General features: G+C 50.3%; 1 non-coding gene across 1 annotated transcript; it reads right to left on the reverse strand.

Annotated features, from left to right (window-relative positions):
- Positions 1-3,877: 3,877 nt before the first annotated feature.
- TRNAG-UCC lies at positions 3,878-3,949 on the reverse strand. The gene has a single exon. It is a non-coding gene; the product is annotated as a tRNA-Gly (tRNA).
- Between the last annotated feature and the right edge of the window lie 10,789 nt (positions 3,950-14,738).

The raw sequence follows: 14,738 nt of genomic DNA on the forward strand, positions 1-14,738 counted from the left end.
GCAAAGGGGACACAGCGTAGGGGTTGGGGCACAGGAGGGGGCAGAGTTAGGGGTGGTGGAGGTGCAAGGGTCGGGAGTGCAGGAGCTGGGGGTAAAGGGTCAGGGGGATCGTCCAGGGGCGATGGGGAAGTGCCAAAGTACAAGGTTTGCCCAGGGCACCATTGCCCCTAACGCTGGTCCTTGGTAACCTTTCTTGCAGGGAGGGGGATGGGAGAGAGAAGAGGCGTTTTCTCTCTGTTTCTTTCCTCTCCATTTTCTGCTCCTTCCTTCAATTCCAGAAACCTCCCTTGTGTGTCAGACGGTGCAGTGACGCCCTCCCCACCCCAGGCCTCTGGAGCCTTTGGAGCAGGAAGATCCCAGGAGCTGAGGATGGATCCAGGGGTGAGTAGCTGGCAGGAAGGAGTCGTAGCAGCTCTTCTGGGAGCGCAGGGGAGGAATGACTCCCCCTTCGCTAGCTTCTCCCTAGCGTGGGGCTCTGGGGAGCAGGGAGGGTTGTGTGATAAATTCCTGTAACCCTTCTGCCCCTCTGAGTTGTCAGCAACAAGGGCCGGGCTCAGTATCTAGCGGTTCTGTTTCAATAACACAATGCAAAAGTGGCTCGAGCCCCCACCCAGTGACCTGGGACAATTACATACCACCCCCCCGGGCGCCTCTAGGAGGCAATACTTCCCCTCTCGCATGCAGGGAGTCTGAGCCACTCCACTCCACCAGCCGTTCCATGAACCACTCCAGTGGTCCCTGCAAACTGCTCTGCTGGGGCAGCAAAGAGCCACCAAAGGTTCTGAGGGCTGGAGAAAAATGCCTTCTAGGGAGCTATGGAAAGAGCTCAACCTGCTTAGCTGATCAAAAGAAGATTGAAAGGTGACTTCATTGAAGTGTTGAAGTGTCTTAATGGAGAGAAAGGATTGGGTATTAAAGGGCTCTTGAATTGAGCAGAGAAAGGCATAACAAGACCCCATGGCCTGAAGGTGAAAAGAGACAAATTCATATTACAGCTAAGGCACAAATATTCAACAGCGAGGATGATTCAACACAGGAACAAGCTACCAAGGAAAGTGGTGGATTCTCCATCTCCTGATGTCATTTCATGAAGACTAGATGCCTTTCTGGAATGTGTTTGCCCCAAAAGTAGCTCTTGTGTCATACAGGAGGCCTGTGATATGCAGGGGGTCAGAGTAGATGCTCTAATGGTCTCTTCTGGCCATAAAGTCGACTCATTTCTGAAAATCTGAGTGTAGCTTTGGGAGCAGCGTCTGATGTTTCCCTGTCTAGCCGGCTTGCTGCCTAGAACAACGCTCCTCGAGTGGGGTGATCCCCAGGGAGTAGCTCAAACCTCCAAAGTGCCTGGCCAGGGGCAGGACATTAGCCCAGCAAGGGAGGGGTGTGGCAGTGACATCACAAAGGCCTTTGGCAGGACCTCAGACTATTGGTCCAAGGTGGTGGGGAGGTGGTGACCTCACAGAGAGATGCTGACATCAGCCAGGCAGGACAGGGGCGAGGGGCCAGGGAAACCTCAGAGAGCCCTGTGGCTTTGCTTCAGCAAGTCTCCTTCTCCAGGTCTCTCTTTGAGGACTGAGGAAGTATTCAGGTTCACGGACGTGAGCGCCAGGAGGAACCTCTTTCGAGTTTTCTCCTTCCCTTTCAGTGATTTTACTAGAAAACAGCCATCCCTGTTTAGAAGGTGAGAGCCTCCTGGAGGTTTGAAACCTGTTCAGTCTGATCCATCTGGTGAGAGTTGAATTCTAGGCATGGAAAACACGAGCTTAAGGAGACAGAATTTTATTCCTCACCTGGGATTTTGTCTCTTAGAATCACTGGGGACATTAGGGTTTGTCCTTTTTGTTTCAACTTTTCCTCCCTCCCTCCCTCCCTCCTTTCTCTTGATCTCTTGCTTCCTTTGTCCTTTCTCCTTTTCCCCTCCCAACACCAGGTTTTTTTCTCCTGCTGATAACAGCTCATGTTAACTGATCGCTCTCGTTATAGTGTGTATGGCAACACCCATTTTTTCATGTTCTCTGTGTGTATATATATCTTCCTACTGTATTTTTAACTGCATACATCCGATTAAGTGGGTTTTAGCCCACAAAAGCTTATGCTCAAATTCATTTGTTAGTCTCTATGGTGTCACATGTTCTCCTTGCAGATAAATTAATGGAGGTTACGTCCATTAATGGCTATTAGCCAGGATGGGTAAGGAATGGTATCCCAAGCCTCTGTTTGTGAGAGGGTGGAGATGGATGGCAGGAGAGAGATCACTTGATCATTACCTGTTAGGTTCAGTCCCTCTGGGGCACCTGGCATTGGCCACTGTTGGCAGATAGGATATGGGGATGGATGGAGCTTTGGTCTGACCCAGTCTGGCCATTCTTCTGTTCTTATGAAGGGAGGGGCAGAGGCTTGTGACAGAGTTTCTGTAGTGTAGTGGTTATCACATTTGCCTAACACACAAAAGGTCCCTGGTTCAAAACCAGGCAAAAACATGATGGTTTAATTTTTCCCAGCTCCTAGTGGCCTGTCCCTGCTGTTGTAGGAGCAGCAGTGATTTCTATGCTCAATAGGTCTGTTATACTTCCCCCATTCCCATTTTTGTCTCCTCTCCCTCTCTGAATGCCTGTGAAGTGGCTTTCCCCCTCTCCCTCCCGCTCCCTCCTGCAATGCTTGTGGGATGAATGGGCTGGTTGAATGGCTGGAAGATCAGAAGAGCTCCTAGATAGACAAGGTGTCTGGGACTCTAATTAGGCAGTGATCGCAAACCCAGAGCATGGACACTACATGGACACTGGCTGAGGTGGAGTGTGACCCACCAGATGCAGCCAAGTCATCTCCAGTCGCAGGCCATGAGGAGCAGGTCCTTAAAAGGGGAAGGGGCCATGTGCTCAGGAGTCACTCACAAGCTTGTACCTCCAGTGACAGCCCTTCGCCTGGCCAGTGGTTTGCTGCACTGCAGTTCATTGTGCCTCGGGAAGACTTACCTTCATCGCACCGTCCATCACGGCGCTGTGGGACACGTACCTTGCAGAATCCTGTGCCTGCTTCTTGGCTTCCCAGAGATGGCTACTTGCAGCCCAGGAGAAGAAGGATGGTTCTGGTGAAAGGACGACAAGCAAAGCACTGGGAGGAAATTTGGGTGTGGGTGCTGCGCTGGGGGTGGGGGTGGGGTGCAGGAGGGGTGGTGCAGCTCCCAAAGTGACCGGTACACACAACCCTCTGGCAGCAGCTCCTAGGTGGGTGGGGCCAGGGGCTCTCCATGTGCTGCTGTCTGCAGGCGCTGCCCCCAGAGCTCCCATTGGCTACAGTTCCTGGCCAATGGGAGCTGCAGAGTTGGTGCTCGGGGCAGGGGCAGCACGTGGAGACACTCCCCCCACCCCAGGGGATGCTGGGACATGCCAGCCACTTCTGGGAGCGGCACGGAGGGATGGATGTAGAGTGGGCATGGAGCCACCTTAATGCTGCTGGCACATCTCTGCACACCCGTTGGGGAGGGGAGCAGAGGGCCTCCATGTGCTGCCTGGGGTAGGGGCAGAGCACGGAGCTGCCTCCCCTCCCGGGTCTATTACAGGAGTGGGTGGGTGGGGTCTTTTGGCCTGCAAGGTGCAGCAGGTCAGACTAGATGATCACACTGGTCCCTTCTGACCTTAAAGGCTCTGAGTCTAAAAGGGAGAGGGAAGTAAAGGAATTAAAAAAAAAAAAAAGAAACGAAGCATTGTAATACCAGGATGACTCCAACTGCTCATTATATAGTCCCACCCCTTTCTTCCTCCACTGGGTGTTTAATGACCTGTTGGGATTTGGGACACTGATTCTCTCATTCCATTGATAAACTGATACAACGTGACTGACATTAAACCAATTCCCAGTGGAGGAATCATCACATCATTGCATTGGCTGGGAATCAAACCCAGGTCAACTGCTTGGAAGGCAGCTATGCTCACCACTATACCACCAATGCATGTGGTGAAAGTCTCTGATTTTTCACACTTGGTGTCTGGTCACCTTACTTCTCAGCATGAGGCGAATGTCTCTGTGGTCTCTGCCATTCATCGTGGGGAGTTTCCCCACTGATAACAGTTCTTGCTGGGTCGGGGATGGGAGAGAGAAGAGGGGTTTATTCTGTTTCATTCCTCTCCATTTTCTGTTCCTCCCCGTCCCTTCCAGGGTCCTCCCTTCCATTTCAGACTGTGCAGTGACACCCTCCCTGCACCCAGGACTCTCGAGCCTCTGGAGCAGCACGATCCCATGAGATCCTCAGTGACCAAGGGTCTTTTCCAACTTCCAGGAGACCCCAGCTTGAGACTAAAGGAAGCTCTGTTCCTTCCTGGGGATCCTCTCTCCCTTCCTAGAGATCAAGATCATGAAGCCTCTGCCTTGCCTCCTGGGTCTGAATTAATGTCCCATTTCCCACTATCTGCTCGAAAGAAACAAATGTTTCTAACCCAGGTGAGCGGAGTTAATTCAGCTGGAATCCTTCACCCACATTCCTTAGGAGATACAGACTCTCTGTGACACAGACTGACTGGGGTTCATCTCTGCATGTCCCCAATGGGGAAGGAAAGACACTGAGGGGGAAGGAAGAAGATGGACAGAAGGAGTCAAATGGGGCTAGACCAGAATAGGACATTTTCTGCCTGTTAAAATGTACTAGACTCTAATTGCTTAAAACAAAACAAAAACCCACCAGCTTCTGCTTGAACCATCAGCTTTTTACAGAGCAGCCAAAGTGGTGAAGCACAGACACACATAACCACCTACAGCCCAAGTTTGTCTAAGAAGCACCTATAGTGGCTCATGCAGGGGGAAATACAGCTGTGGGTGTGAGTTCAGGCCTCACCCAGAGCATTGGTTTTTATTAGCCACGGAGCTTCCCCCACTTCCTTTGCCCAATTCACATGGAAAGTGCCATAGGAGGGTGATGAGAGTAAATTCTAAACTCTGAAATGCGGAGGTTGGCCCAGAGATTGGGATAAGCGGTTTGAAGAGAAAAAGCTCTAAGAGTATAAAACCAGACAGTCTCCAGGGGCAGGTCCGGTACAACGCCTCAACAGGGAGCCATTCGGGGGAGGGGGTTTCACGTCCTCTGTTAAATGTCCTGAGAGGTATTTGAAGATGAAGATAACACCATGGCTAACAGGTGAGTGGCATGTCCTGGGTTAAAGAAAGGGACCTGGGTTACTAGTCGGAAGTTTTGCGTTACCGTCACTGTCTGACCCCCCTGCAGTGTGGAGCAGGTGTGTGCGTTGCTGGGTGGAACGCACAGACTCCTGCAGAGCAGGGGCAGCTGTTTCCATGGCAGAGAGCCTGGCACTTAGGAGACTTTCTACACTTGCTGTTTTGAAGCAATTCAGAAAAATAACAGTGGAGCTACAATGTCTGGTCCAAAATTTCAGCCCCCCTGGTGCAAAAACGCTATTTTAGGATCTACATCGGAGGCTCCTGGCACTAGGACACCTGGCCAGAGAGCTCAGTGGGGGCGTAACAGCTGCTGACTCTGAGGGTCCCGGGCTAAATCCACTTGCAGGGGGAAGTGTTTTGATTTATTTGATGGATAATGAGCACCAGCTACCAGGGGAGAAGCCCTGAGAGTCGCTGCCACTCCAGCTGCTGCTGGGGCAGGGGGGAGCCCCAGGGGGTCAGCTGCTGCTCTGGCCACCCCAGAAGTGCTGCCAGAGGCCACCAAGCTGTGGCTGCTCCTGCTGCCCTCGGGACCACTGGTCAAGTGGTCCCCGGGCCAGCCGCATTGACCGCTGCTTGGGCGGCCCCTGGAGCCAGTTGATTGAGTGGCCCTGGAGTCAGCCACTGTGGCCACTGCAGAAGTCACAGAAGTGGCAGGAAGTCACAGAATCCATCACTTCCACCACCTCCGTGACAGACACGGAGACAAACCCCTCCCTGCTGTGACTGCAGTTCCTGGAAGGAAAGAGCAGAACAGAAAGTGACGAGAGAAGGAAAAAGAGAGAGTCCCTGTCACCTCTCTCCCTGCTGCCTCCCCCGTTGTATTCTGTAACCCCATCTCACTGGGTTCCCTGTGCTTGTGCCATGGGGGTGACACTAGAGTTCTGGGGATTTGGGGGGAAGGGAAGAGGGCTCTTCACTTCTCAGCATTTCACACAAATTTGTCTTTGGGCTGAAGTTTCTCCTGTGGGGCCTCTCAGTCAGAGCTGTACCCCACCCCCTTCAGTGGGGGGGGGGTGTAAATTGCAGAGTAGGCAGAGAAGTCGCCCATAAAGGGTCATATTGATCAGGTGACTGGCTCTGACCGGGGTCCCACGTCCTCTGACACAGGATCATGTGCAGAACATGGGAGCTCTGGCTTGTCCTAAATGCTGTAGACTGTGAGTTCCTGGAAAGGGCAGGGGAGAGGGAGCAAGAGGAGAAAGGCAGAGACATTGGAGATGAGGAATTGGGGGGAGAAGGAGAGAACAGAGAGACAATAAATGATTGAAGCAGAACAGGTGTCCCAACTCCATCTTGCTCATCACAGGTGTTCAGAGAGACAGGAAGTTGCAGGTTTTCCAGTGTCAAGTCTGAACTTAGATTCTAACAATGTGCGTTGAAATATCAAGGGGCTCGCCCCATACCTGATCTCTTCCCTCCTCACCTTTTTAGTATTAATTTTTATTTTGACGTGTTTGGCTTAACCATGATCTTCCCTTTCCCCACCTGTATTGCAATGTGGGGTTTATGTTTATTTTGCTTCCCTTTTGTTCATGTCATTATAACTGTAACAGCAAAGGAATCTGCAGGAGCAAAAACTAACTCAAAAGAGAAAGTTACTCACCTTGCAGTAACTGAGGTTCTTCAAGATGTGTGTCCCTGTGGGTGCTCCACTCTAGGTGACGGTGCGTCCCGGCGCTGTCGATTGGAGATTTTCGGTAGCAGTGCCTGGTTGGGGCGCATGCACCCAGATGGTATCTCCCGTCTAGTTGGAATCTTCCTGAGTGCATGCGCCCCACACCCTCCTCAGTTCCTTCTCTACCGTGGAGAGTCATCTCAGTACTCCAAAGTAGAGGGGAGGAGGGTGGGGAGTGGAGCACCCACAGGGACACACATCTCGAAGAACCTCAGTTACGGCAAGGGGAGTAACTCTTCTTCTTCGAGTGCTGTCCCTGTGGGTGCTCCACTCTAGGTGAATGTGTAGCAGTACCCACTACAGTTGGTGGGACTTTGGAGATACGGCAGGGAGTACTGAAGATAGTACTGTATGACCTACTAGTGTGTCTGCCGTGGTGTCTTGCGTTAAAGCATAGTGTTTTGCAAATGTGTGTTCAGATGACCATGTAGCTGCTTTGCAGATATCGGGAATGGGAACGTTGTGTAGGAAGGCAATGGATGCCGACATGGCTCTAGTGGAATGAGTTCTAACGCCTTCAGGCGGTTGAAGATTCTTCGCACGGTGACAGGATCTGATGCAGTCAGAGATCCACTTGGATAGGCGTTGTTTAGAAATAGCCGTGCCTTTTGATCTTTCGGCAATTGAAAGAAAGAGTCGTGGAGACTTGCGAAATGGTTTAGTCCTGTCTAAATAAAAGGCAATTGCTCGCCTGACGTCGAGAGTATGCAGGGTTGCGTCCTGTGGCGTTTTGTGAGGTTTGGGGTAGAAAGTTGGTAAATATATAGGTTGGTTGAGGTGGAAGGTCGATACCACCTTAGGAAGAAATTGAGGATGCGGTCTCAAAGTGACTTTATCTTTGGAGAAGATTGTGTATGGAGGGTGGGCCATCAAGGCACTTATTTCTCCAACTCTCCTTGCAGATGTTATGGCAACTAGGAAAGCCACCTTCATGGACATATGGAGATCAGAGGAGGTAGCCAAGGGCTCAAATGGAGGTTTCATGAGAGCATGAAGAACGAGGTTAAGATTCCATGTAGCCACTGTTGTGTGAATTTCAGGGTAGAGATTTTGCAGGCCAGAGAGAAAGCGTTTAATGGTGGGGTGTGTAAAGAGTGAGTACCCATCCAATAGTTCGTGGAAGGTGGTAAGTGCCTCCAGGTGCACTTTGATGGAGCTAAGCGAAAGTCCGTCCTGTTTTAGTTCGAGGAGGTAATTTAGAATGTTAGGAAGGGTCACATTGTTGGGTGCTAAATGTTTATGAGAGCACCAAAGAGCGAAGCGCTTCCACTTCTGAAGGTAGGTTTTGCGGGTGGAGTCTCTCCTACTGTGCAGGAGGACATGTAGGACTTGCTCGGAACAAGCTAGTTCATGGGTTTGGAACCATGAAGGAACCAGGCCGTGAGGTGGAGCTTCTGGAGTTGGGGATGAAGGACCCGCCCGTTGTCCTGGTAAAGGAGGTCTGGCCTGTTGGGGAGAGCCCATGGGTGACGGGAGGACATGCGGAGAAGGTAAGGGTACCACATCTGCCTTGGCCAAGCCGGGGCAATAAGGATGATCTGGGCCTTGTCGTCCGCGATCTTCCGAATAACCCTGTGTAGTAGAGGGATAGGCGGGAAGGCGTACAGGAGGTAACTGTCCCATGAAATGAGGAATGCATCCCCTAGGGATGCAGTCCCGAGTCCCGCCCTGGAGCAAAACAGGGGGCATTTTCGATTTCGGGTCGTGGCGAAGAGATCTATTGATGGAGTGCCCCAGTGGGAGAAAAGGTGTTGGAGTACTGTGGGGTGCAGTTCCCACTCGTGTTCTGTGGAGAAGTGCCTGCTGAGTGCATCGGCAGTAGTGTTGTGGCAGCCTGGTAGATAGGAGGCGATGATTTGTATTCGATGTTGTATGCACCAATTCCAGAGTCGAATGGCTTCCATGCAGAGGGAATGTGATCTGGCACCCCCCTGTCTGTTTATGTAATACATACATGCTATGTTGTCTGTTAAAACTCGCAGATATCTGTTCTTTATAAGGTGAAGAAAGTGAAGGCATGCTTTCCTCACTGCTCTGAGTTCTAGGAGATTTATATGTAGATGCGTCTCTGATGGAGACCATCGACCTTGTGCTTTGTGTTCTCCTAGATGCGCTCCCCAACCTATCAGGGAAGCATCCGTGGTGAGCATGAGCGTTGGGGATCGTTGCTGGAAGGGAACCCCTGCACAGAGGTTTTCTGGACTTGTCCACCATTGTAGGGAAGTTATAACATTGGGAGGAGGAGTTAGCAGCATCCCTAAGGGATGTCTGCTGGGTTTGAAATTGGAGTTGAGCCAGCCCTGGAGGCATCTCATATGTAGCCTGGCATGTTGAACCACGAAGGTGGTAGCTGCCATGTGACCAAGGAGCTGTAGGCAGATTCTTGCTTGTGTCCTGGGACGAGTAGATAGTGTGCGTATGAGCTGTGTGATAGTGAGGAATCTGTTGTATGGGAGCGAGGCCCTGCTCTGGGTTGAGTCGAGATGAGCTCCAATGAACTCTATCTGTTGCGTGGGTATCAGGGTGGATTTTTGGGTGTTTATTTGGAGACCTAGGCTGTGAAAGAGGGAGATGGTGAGACGTGTGGCTTGAAGTGTGTCGCCACAGGAGTCGCCCTTGATGAGGCAATCGTCTAGATAGGGGAAAAGTGTGACTCCGTGTTTGCGGAGGTGAGCCACAACGACGGCTAAGGTCTTGGAAAAAACTCTTGGAGCCGTGGAGAGTCCGAAAGGAAGAACTCGGTATTGGAAGTGATCGTGACCGATTGTGAATCGTAGGAAGCGTCTGTGAGCTGGATGAATCGATATGTGGAAGTAAGCGTCTTGTAGGTCGAGGGCTGTGAACCAGTCCCCATGATCCAATGCGGGTATTATTGTGCCCAGTGTGACCATCTTGAATCTTTGTGTCCTCACGAATTTGTTCAGTCGGCGTAGGTCTAATATAGGCCTCCATCCCCCGGTCTTTTTCTGTGTTAGAAAGTAATGGGAGTAGAAACCTGTCCCCTGGTGTTGCAGAGGCACAGGCTCCACTGCGCCTAATTGCAGAAGGTGAGCCACTTCTGTGCGAAGTAATTGCTCGTGGGAGGGGTCCCTGAAGAGGGACGGGGAAGGGGGATGGGTAGGAGGGTAGGAAATAAAAGGAATGGAGTAACTGGTCTGAACTATTTCGAGGACCCAGCGGTCCTGTGTGATCCGCTGCCAGGCATGTTGGAAATACTGGAGGCGGTGGCCAAATGGGAAAGTAAGTGGTGGAATCAGGGGGTGGTCGTGCAGACCCTCGACCAAAGCTTCAAAACTGTTGTTTATTGCCCTGTGGACGGAAGGCGGTGGCTTGGTTTTGATTTTGTCTGCGTTTGGGAGGTCTATTACGATTCTGAGTTGTGTCGTACGGTCTGGATTGAGGGCGATAATACTGACGTGTTCTTTGGTAGGGTTGGTATCGCTGTCTCCTGGGAAGAGATGGTTGAATGCCCAGGGTGCGCAGTGTCGCTCTGGAATCCTTCATCGTATGGAGGAGTTCGTCAGTTTTTTGGGAGAAAAGTTTGTCCTTGTCAAATGGGAGATCCTCCACTTTAGTCTGGAGTTCTTTAGGAATGCCGGACGCAGAGAGCCATGAGGTTCTGCGCATAACCACAGCAGTTGCAGTAGTACGGGCTGCTGTGTCTGCCGTGTCTAAAGACGCCTGTAGGGCTGTTCTGGAGATTAATTGTCCCTCAGACAGGATTGATTTGAAGTCTGCTCTTCTGTCCTCTGGTATGTAGGAGGCAAATTCGAAAAGCTTATTGTAATTATCGAAATCATAACTGGCGAGGAGGGCAGAGTAGTTAGCAATCCTGAACTGTAGTGTAGAGGATGTATAAACCTTGCGTCCCAGGACATCAAGGCGTCTAAGGTCTTTGTCTTGAGGGGTGGGTCGATATTGTGAATGTTTGGTCCTCTGTGTCACTGCATCGATGACAAGGGAGTTCGGTGGTGGATGAGAGAATAGGAAGTCTGCGTCCTTTGCAGGAACGTAATATTTACGCTCAGCCTTCTTGCAAGTTGGTACCAGAGAAGCTGGGGTTTGCCAGAGAGTGTCAGCTGGCTCCATGAGTGCTTCATTTATAGGGAGCGCGATTTTCGAGGGTGCAGACGGTTGAAGGATTTTAAGGAGTTTGTGTTGCTTCTCCTGAACCTCTTCTAAGGGAATATCCTGGCTGATCGCAACCCTCCGAAAAAGTTCTTGGAACTGTTTGCAGTCGTCCACGATCTGTGGAGGTGGAGGGAGGCTGGCTTCATCTGAGGCTGATGGAGAGTTAGGATTAGGCGAATCAGGATATGGTGCATAGCTCCCCAGTTCAGGAGGGGGTTCAGGCACCCTGGAAGTGGATGGAGCAGGAGACTGAGGTACCGAAGGAAGGTGATTGATAGGAGGATTCTGCCACGGGTACCACTGCGGCCAAGGCATGGGGTAGGAGAACCCAGGCATCACCCACGGAGGGGCAGCATAGGGAAACTGAGGCTGCTGAACTTGAGCCGTGACCTGAGGTGGTAAAGGTGCCTGTGGAGGAGAAGCAGGAGGGGAGAACTCTGCCTGCTGTTGCAGTTCAAGGTCACCGTCGGTGAAAGCCATTTCAGGTGGAGAAAGTGGCAGGTCAAGGAAGGAGTCCTCTGCTTCCAGGAGTGGAGGGTGAGGCTCAGGTGGCACTAAAAGGTCACTTTGAGTGAGCAGCTGTCGTTCCTGCTCTCTAGGCTAAGCTAAGTCTACTCTCTGCTGTAGCTGTTTACTAGGCGAGAGTGACAGAGAGTCTCCTGTTGTATTGTGCTTGGACGCCCCCTGCAGGGGATCTGCTGCTAGTGCACGGGTAGCAGAGTGGCTGGGTGCCGACCCTGTTCTCGGTGCCGAGGCTGATCGAGCTGTCGGAACCGCAGCTATTTTTGTTGCTGAGGCAGAGCGCTGGCGGATCGCGGCTGCTTTCAGCGCTGAAATTGACCAGGCTGAAAGCAGCACGGCTGTTCTTGGTGTCGGTGCCGAATGCGCTGTTGGCACCGCTGCTGTTGCTGGTGCCGAGGCACGTGGTGCCGGTGTTGCAGCGTGCCTGGGTGCCGCAGAGGAGCGAGGTGTCCGTGCCGCAGCCGTTTGCGGCGCTGAGGGGACCAAATGGGTCAGTGCCTTCCCAGATCGGTACGTCTGGTCCCTGCCTTTCAGCTCTGTCAGAGCAGTAGCTGAGGCATTCGAAGAGGCTGAGGCAGCTGTCTTTCCTGCTGTCAGCACAGGGGGTAGGGATCTCGCCGGAGACCCCTTACCCTTGTTAGAGTCTCGTTTGTGAGACTTCTGCGCTTCGTGCCTCCGCTCCAGGGAGGTGAAGCGACGCTCCCCACCGGTTCTGAACTGGCTGGGGAGCGTGTGGGAGCGGGTTCCACTTTTCCCTTCTCCGACAGAGGCTGCAGGGATTTCTCCATCATGATGATCTTGAGCCGCAGATCCCTGTCACGACGAGCTCTTGATTTGAGGCTCGCACAGTGTTGGCACTTTGCGGGGATGTGGGTGTCCCCGAGGCACTTCACACACTGGGAGTGACCATCTGATCGTGGCATGGAGTCCTGACAGGAGATGCATCTTTTGAAACCCGAAGCTCCTGGCATTGTTAATTGGAGATGGGCGAGGAAAGTGTCTCAATCGGAGACAAGCCTGAGGGTTTCTTTTTTTTTTTTTTTTTTAACTAAGTAACTAACTATGTAACTATACTAAAGGAAGGGAAACAACTGAGAAATAATTAATAATTATTTCTATGTTTCCTACAGAGATCAGGGAAGAGAAGGCAGCACTGCTCCGAGTCCCGTCTTCAGCCGAGGACGGTTGAGAAGGAACTGAGGAGGGTGTGGGGCGCACGCACTCAGGAAGATTCCAACTAGACGGGAGATACCATCTGGGTGCATGCGCCCCAACCAGGCACTGCTACCGAAAATCTCCGATCGACAGCGCCGGGACGCACCGTCACCTAGAGTGGAGCACCCACAGGGACAGCACTCAGAGAAGAAAGTGAAATTCCTGTAAGCTGCATGGACACTTTAACGACACCATAATAGAGGCCCAACTTAAATGTATACCCCAATTTAAGAAACACAGTAAAAGAACTAAAAAAGAGCCACCGGGGCTTAACAACCATGTAAAAGAAGCAGTGAGAGGCAAAAAGGCTTCCTTTAAAAAGTGGAAGTCAAATCCTAGAAAGGAGCATAAACATTGCCAAATTGTAGGTGACAAATCTGAGGAACTGTCATAGACTGAAGTGTCACTAGAGGAGGTTTTGGAATTAATTGATAAACTCAACATTAACAAGTCACCAGGACCAGATGGCATTCACCCAAGAGTTCTGAAAGAACTCAAATGTGAAGTTGCGGAACTATTAACTATGGTTTGTAACCTGTCCTTTGAATTGGCTTCGGTACCCAATGACTGGAAGTTAGCTAATGTAACGTCAATATTTAAAAAGGGCTCTAGAGGTGATCCCAGCAATTACAGACCAGTAAGTCTAACATCGGTACCGGGCAAATTAGTTGAAACAATAGTAAAGAATAAAATTGTCAGACACATAGAAGAACATAAATTGTTGGGCAAAAGTCAACACGGTTTCCGTAAAGGGAAATCATGTCTTACTAATCTATTAGAGTTCTTTGAGGAGGTCAACAAACATGTGGACAAGGGGGATCCAGTGGACATAGTGTACTTAGATTTCCAGAAAGCCTTTGACAAGGTCCCTCGCCAAAGGCTCTTACATAAATTAAGTTGTCATGGGATAAAAGGGAAGGTCCTTTCAAGGATTGAGAACTGGTTAGAAGACAGGGAACAAAGGGTAGGAATTAATGGTAAATTCTCAGAATGGAGAGGGGTAACTAGTGGTGTTCCCCAAGGGTCAGTCCTAGGACCAATCCTATTCATCTTATTCATAAATGATTTGGAGAAAGGGGTAAACAGTGAGGTGGCAAAGTTTGCAGATGATTCTAAACTGCTCAAGATAGTTAAGACCAAAGCAGACTGTGAAGAACTTAAAAAAGAGCTCACAAAACTAAGTGATTGGGCAACAAAATGGCAAATGAAATTTAATGTGGATAAATGTAAAGTAATGCACACTGGAAAAAATAACTCCAATTATACATAAAATATGATGGGGACTGATTTAGCTACAACAAATCAGGAAAAAGATTTTGGAGTCATGGTGGATAGTTCTCTGAAGATGCCCACGCAGTGTGCAGAGGTGGTCAAAAAAGCAAACAGGATGTTAGGAATCATTAAAAAGGGGATAGAGAATAAGACTGACTATATTATTACCCTTATATAACTCCATGGTATGCCCACATCTTGAATACTATGTACAGATGTGGTTGTCTCATCTCAAAAAAGATATACTGGCATTAGAAAAGGTTCAGAGAAGGGCAATTAAAATGATTAGGGGTTTGGAACGGGTCCCATATGAGGAGAGATTAAAGAGGCTAGGGCTTTTCAGCTTGGAAAAGAGGAGACTAAGAGGGAATATGATAGAGGTATATAAAATCATGAGTGATGTGGAGAAAGTAGATAAGGAAAAGTTATTTACTTACTCCCATAATACAAGAACTAGGGGCCACCAAATGAAATTAATAGGCAGCTGGTTTAAAACAAATAAAAGGAAGTTCTTCTTCACACAGCGCACAGTCAACTTGTGGAACTCCTTGCCTGAAGAGGTTGTGAAGGCTAGGACTATAACAGGGTTTAAAAGAGAACTGGATAAATCCATGGAGGTTAAGTCCATTAATGGCTATTAGCCAGGATGGGTAAGGAATGGTGTCCCTAGCCTCTGTTTGTCAGAGAGTGGAGATGGATGGCAGGAGAGAGATCACTTGATCATTGTCTGTTAGGTTCACTCCCTGGGCTG

Source organism: Mauremys reevesii, linkage group 14 (assembly GCF_016161935.1).
Source record: "Mauremys reevesii isolate NIE-2019 linkage group 14, ASM1616193v1, whole genome shotgun sequence".
NCBI lineage: Eukaryota > Metazoa > Chordata > Testudines > Geoemydidae > Mauremys > Mauremys reevesii.